The sequence below is a fragment of the Callithrix jacchus genome, chromosome 21, assembly GCF_049354715.1.
Source record: "Callithrix jacchus isolate 240 chromosome 21, calJac240_pri, whole genome shotgun sequence".
NCBI classification, from domain to species: Eukaryota; Metazoa; Chordata; class Mammalia; order Primates; family Cebidae; genus Callithrix; species Callithrix jacchus.
The window spans coordinates 18,303,151-18,320,713 of record NC_133522.1 but is presented as its reverse complement, the minus strand read 5'-3'; positions in this window follow the sequence as shown (position 1 = coordinate 18,320,713).

Here is a 17,563-nt window from a genome sequence, read left to right as displayed (position 1 = left end):
TCATCGTCACTGGTCATCAGAGAGATGCAAATCAAAACCACATTGAGATACTATCTCACACCAGTTAGAATGGCGATCATTAAAATATCTGGAGACAACAGATGCTGGAGAGGATGTGGAGAAAAAGGAACACTTTTACACTGTTGGCGGGAGTGTAAATTAGTTCAACCATTGTGGAAGACAGTGTGGCGATTCCTCAAGGCCTTAGAAATAGAAATTCCATTTGACCCAGCAATCCCATTACTGGGTATATATCCAAAGGACTATAAATCGTTCTACTATAAAGACACATGTACACGAATGTTCGCTGCAGCACTGTTTACAATAGCAAAGACCTGGAATCAACCCAAATGCCCATTGATGATAGACTGGATTGGGAAAATGTGGCACATATACACCATGGAATATTATGCAGCAATCAGAAATGATTAGTTTGTGTCATTTGTAGGGACATGGATGAATCTGGAGAACATCATTCTCAGCAAACTGACACAAGAACAGAAAATGAAACACCGCATATTCTCACTCATAGGCGGGTGATGAAAAATGAGAACACATGGACACAGAGAGGGGAGTACTAAACACTGGGGTCTACTGGGGGGAAAAGGGGAGGGCCAGTGGGAGGGGGAGATGGGGAGGGATAGCGTGGGGAGAAATGCCAAATGTGGGTGAAGGGGAGAAAGCAAACAAAATACACTGCCATGTGTGTACCTATGCAACTGTATTGCATGCTCTGCTCATGTACCCCAAAACCTAAAATGCAATAAAAAATAAAAAAATAAAATAAAAATAAAAAAAGAATTTCAACTGGGACATGTTTCTGTAATTGTTTATCCTTCAATTACTTTGAGCCCATGAATCTTTGGGCTGTTCTTTCAGCTTCATTTGTTTCAATGTCCAGGTACTGACGGATGGCATTGTGCTTCTTGATTTATTTGGGGATACCAGTTGGGAAGAAAAATATTGTGATTGATTTCAAGCTCAATAGAATCACGACATTTATAAACATTATTTATTATTGTTTATAAATAATACATACATTTTTTCCATAAAAGTGCCAACCAATAAATGTCCATATGGAACTAAATATGAAAACTGCTGATTAGCTGCTCTATGCAAATTCAAGACTCTATGGCTAAATATTTTTGTAATATTGTGTGAATCTTTCCATTCCAATGTTCGTGCAGTTGCAAACCTTTGTTTTTACACAGATAATAAATTTTACTTAAAAAGTATATTCAATAGAGTTAAACTTTATTTTTTGTTTATTTGTAAAATAAGGATAATATATATATATATTTCATAGAGTTATTGGGGGAGATTAATTAAAACATAAAAGGGATAAGATGATCCTGGCATCAAATATCCTCTGAAGTCATTAGTATGCTATACAAGCATGATTATTTCTGGGCATAACTTTCTAGAAGTAGTATTTGGATCAAAGAACAAACATACTTGTAATTAAGAAAATAAGAGCAAATTGCTTTCTGGTAAATCTATCTCAGTAAGGAAGACAGTACAGTACTTTCTGATATTTCCAGACTCCTCAATACCAGATTAAGTTATCTTCATTTAACATGTATTTATTATGTGCCTATAATGTATCAAGTACCCGTTAAGCATATAGGATACAATTATGAGCAAAGAAGCCATAGCCATTGCTGGTTGAATTTGCAACTTGGTAATTGGTAAATAAATTAACAAGATAATCAAAAATATTTTAATTGTAAAGAGTGCTGTGTATAAAGGAACAGAGAACTGAGGAAGCATGCCACAGTGAAAAAATCTTGTCCAGAAAGTCAGTAGTCATCATAGAGTTAACATTAACTTGGGCTACAGTGGAGGAAAGCTGTGATAAGATTACTTCTCAATAGGATTAAATTATTGTGTTAATATTATACCTGATATAGATATAATGTTAATATCATCATCGTAGTAGTTGTGAAAAATTTATCAAGATAACAGCTAGGTTTCCATCTTGCAGCACTATGCAGACAGTAGTGCCAACTTTTATGATAAGGGATATTGGAGCAAGTTCAAGTTGGGAGGGGATAGTCACACTTTTAAACATAAAAATACAAATTTGCAGCACCAAAAGGGAGGTGTCAAATATAAAGTATTCAAACTCAGGAGAGGTCTAAGCTGGAGATATACATTTTGGAGTCATGATTTTAAAGTGGTAATGAAAGCCATGAGGACAGATGAGATTATGTATTCTTCTAAGTCTGAAGCTGCATGGTTTAATATAGGAAGCCACATGAGGCTACTTACCCCTTGAAATGTGGCTACTTGAATCTGAAATCACACCAGATTTTGAAGACTTAGGTGGAAATAAAGAATGTAAAATATATCAGTAGTACTTGCATATATTGGTTGCATTTTGAGGGATAGTATTTTGGATATACTGGAATATTAACATTAATCTTTGTTTCTTTTATATTTTTGATGTAGCTAATAGAACATGTAAAATTTCACGTGATATTTGTGACTATACCTTTACCAGATATCAGAGTTATAGTGAGAAGAAAGAATACCTGTACTTGAACTTTGATAAGATCAATATTTAACAGCTTGCTAGAAACATTAGCTGCAAAAAATCATTTTTTAAGAGTAGTCAAAGTAGTAAAAGAAAAATCATATTCACTTGGAAGCAAAGAAAAGCATTTCTAGATAAATTCTTCTATGCTAAGGAATGTTCAGAGATCAAGAAAGATGTAGATTTAAAAGTGTGCATTGGATTTAGTGATTAGGAATACTTTTGTAGGTAGTAACATTTATTTCAGTAGAAGGAATAAATGAAAGCCAGATTTTTCAGCATTGATGAATGAACTAAACAAAGATTTGGAGATTAAAAGTATAGACAAATATTAACAATTTTACTCTTAAAAGGAAATGAGATGAAGAAATGTGTTTTAATAGAGAGAAACCTGAACATGGTTAAAAGCCAAAAGAGTTATTTAGAAGAGAAGGAAAGCTTCCATGTAGGACAAAGTTAAGGTAAGGAATGGTTTATTGTTTCTGGGAAACAGAATAGCAGATTCCTCCTACCAGAACATTCATCACATTTTAAATAACTGTGAGTTTTCTTGCATATATATGTATATATTCATATATACACATACATATATTATATATATTATATATGTGCATTATAATCTAATTATATTCATATAATCTAATTATATATAATTAGATTATAATGAAGTCCAAGATGATAGGAGCTATTTCTTCCCCATTGTCTCCACACCTACTCTATAGTGTTCTGTACTTAGCATAGCTTCCAAATAGGTTTCTAATTGAAGAAAACAAGAATGTTACATATTGTGGGAGTTTACAACACATACTATGCTCATAATGCACAGCTTTAAATGTGAAATGTTTGTTAATGAAGAGAAGATAATTATTCTTTGTAATGCTCAATGGTAAAGAAAGGGGAGAGGACCATTAAGTTTCATTATGTTTTTATGCTGATTATGCTTACAGACTGCACATGTGCATACTAGAACACAGATACCCGAGAATGCCTAGAATCACTGGAAGCTGGGAAGCTTAAGAGAAAGGGTCAATAAAAAGGTCCATTTGAAAAGGTTAATTAAAAAGAAGTGAACAAATCTCAAACCAGTTTTTCTTGGCAGTCCATCAAATCTAGGCAGGTGTTGCTACTGGATTTGTTAATGTCCATTATCACTTTATTCTAGGCTCCAACTAGGTTAAGTCATTTTGCAACTTTCCATTTTGGAGAAGACTCCTAGTCGGGCTCCTGCTGTTGAGGCAGTAGGTATGCCAAAGTTGTCTTCCAGGACATACAAGCCTGAACGAACATAAAAACCACCTCATGTTTGAGAGTGACTTAATGATTGGGCTTTTTTCATTTTTCCCCTCTCTTTAGTGCATATTTCACTTTCCCTGGTATGTATCTTCTCTACTAGTCTTAGATATGGGAAGAGTATACAAAGTCCAGAGAACTGTGTTTTCTGAATGATGGTCTCATTAGCTTATAGGCCAGTGTATTCATTATTTTCCAGAAAATGAATCTGGAGAAAATATACAAATTATAGAGATACCGTATATGTAAAGGTAACAGTTAATTAACACTTAAAATTTCCATACACTGATATAAACATTTTAGGGAATTAATTCATTTAATCCTAATACAAATGTATAGAACAGATAGTCATTAGCATCATCATCTTTTTTCAGGAATGAGAAAGGCAAAAGTAAATTCTCTAAAGCCAAACAACTAATAAGTGCTATAATTGGAATTTGAGTCTAGGTACTTTGACTCTAGATCCCTAGCTTATAATTACTAAATTATTCAGATGTGCTAAAGCCAGAACGCTGTTTTACTTATGTAAAACCAGGAATAGGGAACTCAGTGAACTTAGGAAGTAGGTTGAAGATATTAAAATGTTATTTTTAATCTAACTAAAGGAAAGAAGAGGGTAGTAGATAATACACAGACTTGAGATTTGACCTCAAATACCCTTGAAATAAGCAACTGTGGCTTTGTCAAGTTAAACCTCCCTTGGCTTCAATTTTCTCTTCTAGAGAGTTAATTGGTTGGATTAATTATCAATAATGTCATTCATAGCCATAAAATGATGAAATTTCTAATGAATTCCAATCAACAGATATTATGCTTAAAATAATCATCTTAGCAAGTAGGCTACTAAATAGTAAATGATGAATATGTAAGTGGAAGAGGACACTATCACACATTTTCAGTGAAATCTTTATGAGAGAAATCTCTTTAAATTTCCTTTTAAAACATTTCTAGTGAGTATGATGGAGGACTAATTAGATGTTAATTGTTCATGTCTACTGATTAGGAGACTTAGGAAGGGTTTTACAGCAGTGATTTAATAAGGAATGACACTTGAATCTTACCCATAATTAGCTTATTACATTTGGCTGCAGTTTAAATCTGTGCTATGGGAATGATTTAAAGAGATTAATCTTTTTCAAGGACCAAGTAAGTGCTGATAAGTTACCCAAGAACACCTTCCAAACCGAAGGAGACAATGATGACTCTGATTCTCTATGATTTATTGATATGTTTGCCATGGTAAAGGGAAAAGCAATAGACCTAGCCTTTAGGTGGGTCATATGCTCTCAGTATCAGCTTTCAAATGGTTACACAGATAACACCCTTGTGCTTCTTTTAATGGAAAAAGTTTCATGGTGCCAAACAATAAAAATAATTCTTTCAACCTGTACATTAAAAATTGCTATTCTGTTCTTAGGCTGAGGCAGGAGAATTACCTGAACCCAGGAGGCGGAGGTTGCATTGAGCCGAGATTGTGCCTTTGCACTCCAGCCTGGGTAACAAGAGCAAAACGCCATCTCAAAAAAAAAAAAAAAAATGTTGAATATAAATCCTCCTATTACCCCAGGTTGACAGCTCTCTGCCAACAGCAAAGAAAACAGAATTAAGCAAGAACTGCTCAGGTTCTATAAAGAAACCAGGAAAAATATATTCAGGAAAAATGTAACAAATTCTTGTGTATCTAATATTCAACCTGAGAAATGAAACAGGTTGAACTGTAGTAAGACTTCTGTTTAGCTTGAGGCTTGTAGTATATTATTCTTAGACATATCTATGCTTTTGCTACATATATCTGTATCCCTAGATGATATATTTGTATTTCTTCATTGTTGGAATTTGATATAGCTTAATAAAAACATTTCCTTGCTTGAATTCAGAACCAATGAAATGATTGACTAAGAAGTCAGGGAGATCCAGATATCTTGATAGCTGGCTTAGAAGGTGAGAATTCATCGTTCAGCAACAGTAGACTCCTGAGTTCTAAACTGTATAAATAGAGTAACCCACACATTCGTTAGAAGGAGAGAACACTTGCAGACCTTCCCATGGGGAGTTAAGTGGTATTGCTTATAAGTGCAGACCAAAACGCATCTCTTCAAGGGCAGCTGAGTTCAATAAGAAGAAGGACTATGGATCAAAGGATTTTCAGGAACCAAACAAAGACACAGATATCACAAGGGAATTCCTTTGTTCATAATTAACAAAGATTATCGCCTACTTCCAATAGGGTGGAAGGAAAAGTTATTTCATAATATTACTGTACAGTGGTTTTAATTATTCTGAGCCACCTTTAGAAATGTGTTGCTTAAATGATCTCTTGAGATAATGTTATATTATGGATTAGTGAACTAAGTGGACCCTGTTTGACTGGTAGAAACAAGATTCCTTTACATGGAGTTGGAAAAGGCAAACATGTAGAAATGCTGAAAAAATTCTCTTATGTGGCTTATTTTTGTCTGGCTTCGCTGAGTGTTCTGGTTGGGTAACTCAGAGTGAAACAGAAAGAGTCTTCTGTTGCTTTCACTGCAACAGAAGCAATTTTACAAACATAAATCAAAATAATCTTAATCTACATGATATTATATATTTGAATATTCATTCAAAGTAAGAACATATATACACATATAGAGATTGATAAATGCATTGTGCATTAATTAAAAAATAAGAAAATATACATGTATATATATATATTCCTAAATTTTGCATTATTACATACATAGTATTTACATATTTACTTGGACTTGAATAAAAAGTCTTCTCTTTCCCACTGTTTCCATGACAATCATAGTTTTATTGGACTTTTGAAGGGTTTTGAGACATGGATTATGTACCTTCAGAGACCAGAGAAATTTACTTTCCTCCAAATAGTACTTTAAACTTGAAAACCCATTTACAAATCGTGAATTGAATGAGAGAAGGCAAGATGAGCCCAACAACTCCATAAGCAGTTGAGAAAAACATCAGAGCATTTACACGTTGGTAAAAGGATATTAGGACAATAACACTGTTCTGAATTATTTGTAATGGTATTTGATTTATTTCTAATGGAAGGATAACAGCACAGCCCCTTTCTGTCTGATGAATAAGGAAAATGTTAAGGAGCTTGCTAGGCTGCCTACATAAGTCTTCTCTTGTTTGCTACCTCAAGGTGTACTCCTGATGCTATTTGAAAGGAGTCCTTGAGTGTGGTGTCTGACAATCATCAAGTAGGATATCCCCTTCATGTGGGTGTAGAGATATCTCTGCATGTACTCATCATTATGAGACAAAATAGGTAGTAGAAATAACCAAAAATAAAATTGAAATATTAGTCAATGGAAAGCTTCTGTATTATATTTTTATAGCTTTCATAAACATTCTCATTTGAGGCTCACAATAAAATGAGATGTTACTTTCATTTTAGAGGAGGAAACTGGCAGGTATTTGTTCAAGTTGAGGCAGTTATTGTTATTACCTCCATCATAGAGATGAACAAGCTAAGGCACAGAGACTTAGGTGATTTACTTAAGGTCACACAGTAAAGTGAATGGAAAGTTAATAATGAGCCTGGGTGTTCCAACTTTGGAACCTGTGTATAACCTCTAGACCATACCATGGGAGCAATGGGAAGACGCATTTCATCCAGATCAAAATATATTTACCATGTTATTCAAGATATACTCTAGAACAAGTCTCAGAGCATCAAACCCACTAACTTTTCTCCTCAGCATTTTATTTTCTGAATCTGATTCATTCGGACAAATTCTCTTTTTAAAACTCCTTTTTTTAAACTTCATGTTTGTGAAAATAATGTAGTATTTGTATAGTATTTTTATCTTCCTTTGAATATGCTATTTTATTTTATATGCAGAGCTTGAGCTGTGTTGAGAAAGCCTTGTGGTTACTATTGTGAAAATAAAGAAATTAAGGTACAGACATGTTCAATGACACAATTATGCAATTTTGCTCAAAATTATAGAGTTGAAGTGCATAAACCACATCTGAAACCCCTGTCTTTTGACACCTGGATGCTAACAGTTTCTGTTACAAAATGTTTTCTCTTTAAATTATATTTTTATTTTTTTCCAAATGAATTAATTAGATACTCAATTTTAATATTTATTTTACTCATATTAAACCATCTCCAAATTTGTTCATTATAATTGAATTTTCCTGAGATTGCGTCATGAGTAATTGTTGCCATTTTATGTGAAAGGTGCATTAGGTGTATGCAGTGTTCAGCAATGTGTGGGCTACTACCACCAAATAAGGATAAAGTGTAATGTATATTAGGATGTGGTACCTGTATTGTATTAGAAAGAATAACATTCTCTTTTTATTAGATGTTCTATCTATGTGCGTAGTATTAGCAATGTATAATTTAGGTCTCAATCTTTCTGACTTTGTAACAGCCTACTGCCATCTACTGGGTTATGCTCAGAACTGTTATGCTAATCGTCTTCCTCTTTATGAGTTTAGGATCTGATAACTTGACAATGAGATTTTAGTGAGTTTTAAATTTTTTGCTGATCTTATAAATTATTGGTTTCATTGTTCTTCTTTAGTATCATTTCTAATTTTGTGGCATAGAAAAATTGGAATTTAAATCTCACCAGTAAATTACACTGAATGTCATCGCCGTGACTCTTACATTCATATCAACTATTTTTTGTTTTATTTAGGTCCTAGAATGTATCCTATAAATATTTTATCCAAATCATTTTTATCCGTCTTGGTTTTGAATTATATCTATACTATGGATAGTTTTCGCATTAAATATGGGATGTAAGGGCTTAAAGTAGCCCAAGTATCTGACATTACTATATTCAAAAATAAGCATAATTACAAGTAAGTGTTTTGTTTTTTTTATGAGTTGTTCTTTAATACAAATTACTACATATTACCCATTTCTGTTGATAGAATTTAACTTACAGAGTTAGAATTTTATTTATATTTTAAAAGTATTATTTTGATTCAAAAATAGGATAGAAGTCTGATTAAGTTACATATAGATATGTATTTTATTTTTGTTATTAATTATTAAATTAAAATGTAAATTATTAAACTACTATGTTTATTAATTTTAGTCATAGTAGACAATATGATAATATTTTTACTACAGGTATATGCTAAGCTTTTCAAGTGCTTCCCTGTATCTTTTTTCATGAGTAATAACTTACAGGAAGAAAGCATTCTCTAAAAGCACATTAATAATGCTGGTACTGGTTTTTAAGGAAACTACAATATTGAAGGTATTAACAGAAGGTTCTCTGATACTACTCCTCATCAAACTCACAAGCACAATAGAGTCTATAATATAATAAACTATCATATGGACAGTGTTTCAGAAATGAGTTTTTAAATTGCATTTTCCCAGATGAAAATGATATTTTCATAGTTATATTAGAATGCTTCTTTTGACTTGTAGAGAAAACTGATTTGTAAGAACAAAATTAGAGGCCATAATACCTTTAAAAATAAGTAAGGAATTAAAATTGTGGCAGGACGTGTGTGTGAAGATTTAGAAGAGTAGAGAAATACAATATGTCAGGTACAACTACTACTAATAATACCATATGTGACTTGTGAGATAAAATATGCACAGCAAAGTAGGCATCACCTTAAGAACCTTTTTCTGTGGGCGCCTTGGAGTCATCACATTTTCCTCCATTCCTTATTCACTCCGCATGTAGTCATTTACTAAGAATGTGTTAGCTATGCCTCCTACTTTCTACCTCTTTCTTTATTTTTTTCCCACTGGCTCTCTTCTAATGTTTCTATTGAGACTGCAGTAACTTCTTTTTACATAATTTCTTTTTATTTGTATGGATTTAAAGGGTACACATGCAATTTTGTTACATGAATATATTGTGAAGTGGTAAAGTTTCAGCTTTTATTGTAACAAAAACCCCAATAGTAAACATTGTACCCAACAGACAATTTTTTATCCCTCATCCCTCTCCCATCCTTCAAGTTTTTGAAGTCAATGTCTGTTATTCCACTCTGTATGTCTGTGAGTACCCTTTGTTTAGTTCCTACTCATGCATGAGAATATGTGGTATTTGACTTTCTGTTTCTGAGTTATTTCACTTAAGATGATAGCCTCCAGTTCCATTCAGGTTGCTAAAAAATACATGATTTTAGTTTTTTTAATGGCTAAGTAGTATTGAGATGTATACATATATGTATATGTATATGTATATGTATATGTATATGTATATGTATATGTATATGTATGTATATGTATATGTATATGTATATATTGAATTCCTGTCCCCAAAATACCTTAAATTGTTACCTTGTTTGGAAATACGGTCTTGCAGATGGAATTAGTTCAGATGAGATCATGGTGGGGTAGAAGGGACCCTTAATCCAATATGACTGGTGTCATTGTATTACTAGGAAGAGCACAACAGAAGGCAGAGGGCCATATAAAGACACATGGACACACCGGGGAACACCATGTGAGAACAGAGGCAGAGATTAGAGTGATGTAGCTACCAGCCAAGGAACACCAAGCATTGATGGCTACCAGCAGAAGCTGGGAAGAGTCAAGGAAGAATTCTTTCTACTTGGACTCTCACTAAAATATTGCCTTGTTGATTCAAAGATATTGAGCTTCTGGCTTCCAGAAATATGGGAGGCAGAGAAATAAATCTCTCCCATATTGAGCCACCCGGATATGGCACTTTGTTAGAGCAGCCCTAGGAAATGAATAGGCCTAGCATCATCTCACACTCCTGGAGACTCTTGTTTCCATGCCAGCCAGTGCCAGAATTTTCTCCATCTGTGGGCCTTCTATTTCTGCTCATTACAATGACACAGGAAAAGCCCCTTTTGAAAATGTATAGTAGTTTTCATCACACAAGAGGTTTGAGTAATCTTCTCTCATTATGACTCGAAATATATCTGTCCTGAAGAGACCCTCCATGGGACTCTATTTTGCTGTTATCTTTTCTGCCTCCAACCAAAAGGGCAGGGAGATGAACCTACTTAAATGGGAATACAAGCTACAAAGCTCCGTGAGGGTAGCAACTCTCTCTCTCTAATCAAATCAAGTAATATATAAATGATCTGTCAAAAGTAGAAGGTTCTCACCGAATATTGAGCTTCATAACATGTCTAAGTACTGCCTACTTCTCAGAATGGGCACAGATAATCAGCCACAATAAACACATCTACATCCTGGGTCATTTTGGAAGAATAGCCTCCCAACTTCACTCAGCCTCATTCCACTCTTTTAAACTGTCACTCTGAACTAATATCTCATAGTGCCCTCGCCTTCTAACCAAACATAACTGGCTATTTCTAGCACTCTTTGCTTTTGCTTGCCTTATGTATCATAGCCACACAGATACAATTGCATTTCCTCTTATTTTCAGATACTCTCCTATCTCTTAGGAGTCCTCTTTTCATAGATTGGGCTAGAGAAACATGCTTTGATTATTCTATATCTTGAACTCCAAAGTGTTTTTTTTTTCCCCCCGTTTGATTTAGGAGTTTGGTAAAACACAGTACTATTATTACCATGGGCATCTTGCCAAAATTTCACAATGCACATAATATTCTTATATTGAAATACAAATAGATCAGCATATTTTTTTCTACTGTATTATTTATTATATCTGGAAGAACCTCCTATATCTTAATAAAAATCTCAATTTCCATTGGGTTTTTAGGCTTCTTTATTTGTTGTTTTTGTTTTTAATTTGGTGAGAAACTGCCTGTGTCATTTTCTATTTGTAGGTAATATATCTGTTGAATTATAGTGAAATTGTGGATATAAAATTTAAGTGTACTATGTTTAAGAGTGTAATTTGTTTTACAGAAGAACTCTTCACTGCAGACAATGTTTTGGGTGTTCAATTCCTGCTTTACTGAGAAAAATTCAAATTAGATTATTTTCAGTCCAGAAGCTAAAGAGATAATTTCAAATGACTTTTAAATATAATAAATATGTGAATGAGATTTTACAATTTTGCACCTCTATGTTTCTCTAGTTTTATAATGAAACTGCTATAATTTCATGAAGCAGTATTTATATGGTTCTATTTTTGATTTAGCAGACAAAATCATTAAATGTCACTGAAAATTTTAAAATTTAGTGAATCAAATCTTTTTCTATATATTTCTTTAAAAAATAACTTTTCAAAAGGCTATGATTGATTTGTTTATAAAATTTTCTGTTGAATAAATGTATGTTCAACACGAATCTGTTGACAAAATTAGCTTTTATTAATCATTAGTGGAACAATGTCTGCAAATAAATTCAGCACCATATGTCTTCCTGGTTGCTATATTCATAGACTTAAGGAATGAGAGATAAGAAGATGAAAGAAATAATAAATTTTGTTTATTCTTGATATAAAAACATTAATCATTAAAGACTTTTGTAATTATTCTTTATTATATCTAAAAAATGGATGCAAATAAATGATTATAATACAGACTAATAGAGACCCAAACCAGCTGAATTCTAAACATGGGCCTCCAAATTATCTCAAAAATAATTGTGTAAATTTTCAATTACTATAAAAATATGAATATTAAGCTAAAATTAAGAAAAAATATCAAGCTGATTATACTGAGTTTTTCTTGAAGACCGAGGTCTTTGTCCTTGTACCTTTACTGCTTTCATTAAAATGACCCAGGAACCTTTGCAGAGAGACTTTTAGCAATAGATAGGTGAGCAGACTCTGAGCAAAAGCCCATTACATAAATCTACTTTTCAAAATTATGCCATACAATGGAACTAGAAATGAAAATATAAAGATTGCATCATAGGAATATTGAAGTACTTGAAGTTTAAAATCTTGTTTTTCACCATTTTAGTGATGAAGAGAACCAAACTCATCCTTTCTACCTGTGATTAACTGCCCCACTCACATAACAAAGGATTTAATCCACTTATAAGACCAAAACCCACCTAATATAGATTGGGTGTTTTCCCCCTCCAGAATATCCTGTGGACATGTAACCCCCCTTACTGGAGGTGTGACCTAGTGGGAAGTGTTTGGGTCATGAGGTTGGATCCCTCATGAATGGCTTGGTGCCCTCCCTGTGGTAATGAGTGAGCTCTCTATTAGTTCATGTAAGAGCTGGGGTTTAAAAAAAAAGCCTAGCATCTCTTTCTCTCTTTCTTGCTTTCTCTCTTGTCATGTGACACATCTGCTACTCCTTTGGTTTCCACCATAAGTGAAAGCTTCCTGAGCCCTCATCAAAGCTCAGCAGATGTTGATACCATGCTAGTACAGCCTGAAAAACCATAAACTAAATAAAGCTCATTTTCAATTATCCAGTCTTAGGTATTCATTTGTAGTAATAGAAACAAAACAATATACCTCATGACCTAATCACCTCTTAAAGTCCCACCTTTTTGCACTGCTGCATTGGGAATTGAGTTTCCAACACATGAACTTTGGAAAACACATTCAAACCAGAGCATAGATGAAATTATCTTGGAGCCCAAGTATTTTGTGGATATCTAAACTTATAAATGTTTGGTGGCTTTTCGTGAAATTAATTTCTTGGGTAACTCTAGTGGAATAAATTGATTCTATCCAACAAGGACTAGAATTATGAGTTTGTGATTATTAGCTGCAATCAATAAAGGAGTAATATTAATAAAAATAACATTATTCATAATAGTAACAAGTTCAACATCAACTCATATTTTTAATGGCTACCAGGAATGTAAGAATATTTGTTTATATGCATTATTCCATGCACTTTATAGCATCCCTGATATAATTATTATCATTAAAGATGAAGAAATAGAACATTAAAGTGGTTATGTGATGTTGCAAATATCTCCCATCTAGTAAGAGATCAAGCTGATGTTAAAACCCAGATAACTGTAATCCCAGCACTTTGGGAGGCCAAGGCAGGTGGATCACAAAGTCAACAGATCGAGACCATCCCAGTCAACATGGTGAAACCCTGTCTCTACTAAAAATACAAAAAAATGAGCTGGGCACGGTGGCATGAGCCTGTAATCTCAGCTACTCAGGAGGCTGAGGCAGGAGAATTGCCTGAACCCAGGAGGTGGAGGTTGCGGTGAGCCAAGATGGCGCCATTGCACTCCAGCCTGGGTAACAAGAGCAAAACTCCGTCTCAAAAAAAAAAAAAACAGATAAAAGACTTTGGAGCTCACATACTTTTCACTTTATTACCCTAAGAATTCACAAGTTAGTAAAGGACATGTTTATTGAAAACTCAGAAAAATAATTTCTCCCACTGTGTTAAGTTTTACAAAACACTGATCATTTGCTAGTGATACTACAGATACTGAAGTATTACTTTTAATGGCAAAAAACACAATTACTTTTGCACCAAGTTAATACTAAATGCAAATCGTCTTGGGTAGTCAGAAGGTGAGATTGCTGTTAAGTGGACTTGGCTTTTATGTGGCTAATCAAGATAACTTTCTGTTAAGAGAGTTTATAATGTATGATAATTCCAGGATTTCATTCAAGTGGATTTTTAAACAACTTATTCTTTCAATGTGAAGCATGCTTGTGTGGAACTAGCACCCTGAAGCATCATACTTCTAGCAGAGAATCAGTGTACCTCTTTGGAGACTGCTTTCCTGAACTGATTAGCAAATCTGGATGACACATGGTTAGTGTGTACTAACCATGTGTGAAACACGCTCTGCTCATGTGTTATGAACAGAATCATATTAGAAGCTGATAATTGGATTTATCCACTGTACAATAATGAGCTACTACAAGTAGTAATTTTAGAAATCTTAAATGTTATCCGTAAATACTATTTTTATTAGCTAGTAGTTCTTCCAAGTAGATTAATAGTTCAAGAGTTTTTAAGAGTCTTATTGGAAAAATAAATACCTGCAATAGCAGCAAACTATATCTTTAACATGTTTTTATGGTTAGAACCCTCAACTTTGCATAAATCACTCTAAGATCCAAAGGACAAGAACACTAAGTTTAAACTAAGATACCTTCTCAGAACTGATATCGGTGAGGCAATTTTAGTCTTTTTTAACTCAAATATCAACATTTCTTCTTCTAATAAATACTCCTTTTTTTGCATCATCATAGGCACCAATTCAAACTAAAAACTGAATGTGACAAGAGCAGATATGATCAATTCAGATCCACTTTGTGTAATACAATGAGTTCTGACTTTAAATATTTTCTTGCATTTTAATCAAGTAAAGATTTTCATCCTCAGCACCATGGGAGGTGCCTCAAATAGAATTTGTAAGTAAAGATTTGGATTCAAATCCAGACTCTACTGTTTACTAGCTGTATGAGTTGGGAAATCCATGCTTTCAGCTCGGTCCAAGCTGCCTGGTGTGTAAAACCAATTTAAAAATAGATTCTTCCATATGATTATTATGAGATACAAGTGTAGTTACATACATATTTAGCAAAGTGAATACGTGTATGAATGTTATTAATAATAGTATATCTAGCATTGCTAGGAAATTTAAAATAAATAAACAAACAAACCTCAATTATTTCCTCAACGTCTCTTTGAATCATTAGCCATAAGAAGTAGCATAATGAAATTCAGCACTTCTGCTCTTCTTTCTTTTAATTTAGCCATATGGACATCTTCCTGTACTTAAACTTCAGCAGCTATAGATGATAACAGCCAGTCTCTTTGAGGTTTCCCCAAAAACGCTGATACTGGATTTCAAATGTGCTATCCCACGTAGATTTCAAATTATGCCATCCCAAATGCCTTCATGTTTGTTGGAAACTCACAAAGTTTAATAGAGACATTTTTAAGATCATATATGTCTATGCCACTTAAATTATAACACTATTAACTGGTTTTAACTGAAGGTCAACATATCAGTATTGTCAGAACTAGGTCTACATTTTAGAGAGGTGGTCTAGCCTGGACTTCTAGAAGTGATGGCTTTTGTTAAAATCCTGACTCTTCCCCTCATTTGGTATACATTCTTAGAAAAGTTTTTTAACCAGTCTGTACTTATATTCCCTTATGTAATGCCTCAAAAGAGTGTCTGATTAAATTAGTGAATTTTGTATTACATGTAATGCACAAAAGTGTCAGGTGCAATGCAAGCACTATGTGCATGTTAGTTGTTATTTCTGACCTTCAATTAAGTATTCCTTTCATCCCCTCTTTTAATGGATATTCTTAATGCAATCCTCATTCAGACTTAGAATAAATTAACATATAACTCTTCTAGTCACTCTGCTATACCATTTCTGCATATAATTCTATTGAATATTAGCAAAGCACTCTAGAGATATTAATGCCTACATTTTGCTGGTGTAGACTTAGAAGGTTAGAGACAGGAGGAAAACCTAGATGCTTTCAGTTCCTAAGTTCATTCGATTTTCGTGACAGAATTTAAGTCTTGCTACCCAGGAGATATTGGATGTCACTGTTTTAACAGTGTTTCAGTTTCTCAGCTCTTAATCCTTCTGTTTCCAGAGTCAGGGCACTCACATACAATATGTTGGCATTTTGTCTTCAATTCATTTAATGCTACAGACATTTGAACAATAGCCATGAGTTATTTAAATAGCTTTGCAGGTGTTATACTATTGTCAGCCAGAAGTTTCCACCAACCTTTGTATGAGCACATGTGAGCACAGCCACTTTCCTCACCTTTAATTTAGCTGCACGTTACTTTTTTACTTCAGTAAAAACTTAAAAATCAGAAGCTTTTCTTGCAATATTAAATGTTTGCTATCAAGAAATCACTCTACCTAAATTTCTTCTATAAGTCTGTGCAGTTTATGCCAGTATTCAAAAAACTGAAAAAAAGAATTAGATTATGAAACGTTATGGGCTAAAAAATTACTTTAAAATATTGATTTCAGATACAACTTCATTACAAAGTTTAGTAATAATTGACTATTTGCCAAAACACTTAAAAAATCTAATGTACAGTAGAGATATAGGTAGTTGTTCATGGTGTTGGAATTAATTCCTAAACTGTATAAAGAAGTTCCACAGGTAAGATCTAATGTTACAATACTTTTCATCTAAAGTGAAGTCCATTCTGGAAAGTATCTGCTTATTCAGAGCTTCATTTGTCGTGAGGATATTGTCACACTATTTTCTCATCCATTATTGAGGCTGTTTTCACAAACAGTGAAACTGAAGGAACTGATTAAATAAATTGGCCTCTTTTAAGTCTGACCTTAATCTATTTGAGGATATATTCAATCTATTTAACTCAACTCAAATAAAACCTGTATAGTAATTAACAGATTATTTATAGTTACTGTTTCCAAGCAGAAATTATGAGACACCAAGCTTAACAAGAATGTCTCTGTGTAGGTCAATGAAAGTCAGTCAATAATGATGAATATTCTGTGCTTACGTAAACTCCTCTGAGGACCAAGTACTTTATTTCAATATCATGTCAGTCTTACTTCATGTGGAGAATTTTAGATTCTGTAGTTGAGGTGTTTGGTTTTCCTCTTCTGATAGTTTAATTATAGTCATCATTTAACAGATACAAATACTGTAATAATTTTTGGAATTTAATATAATTAAATTCTACAGTCCCTGCTCCCCTGAAGCTTACATTCTGGTGGGGGAGACAGATGTCAAATGTAAAAGACACAAACAAATTTTAAATTAAAATGTCCATATATGTTTTATGAATTTTGTAAATGTATTTGATAAATAATTTTCACAGGAAAGGGGAGAACTGCCATCATCTCAGTGGCCAGGTAAATTTTATCTGATGCCTGGAAGAAAAGCAGCAAGAATGAGCAACATTTTTGCTTTCTATAAAAATAG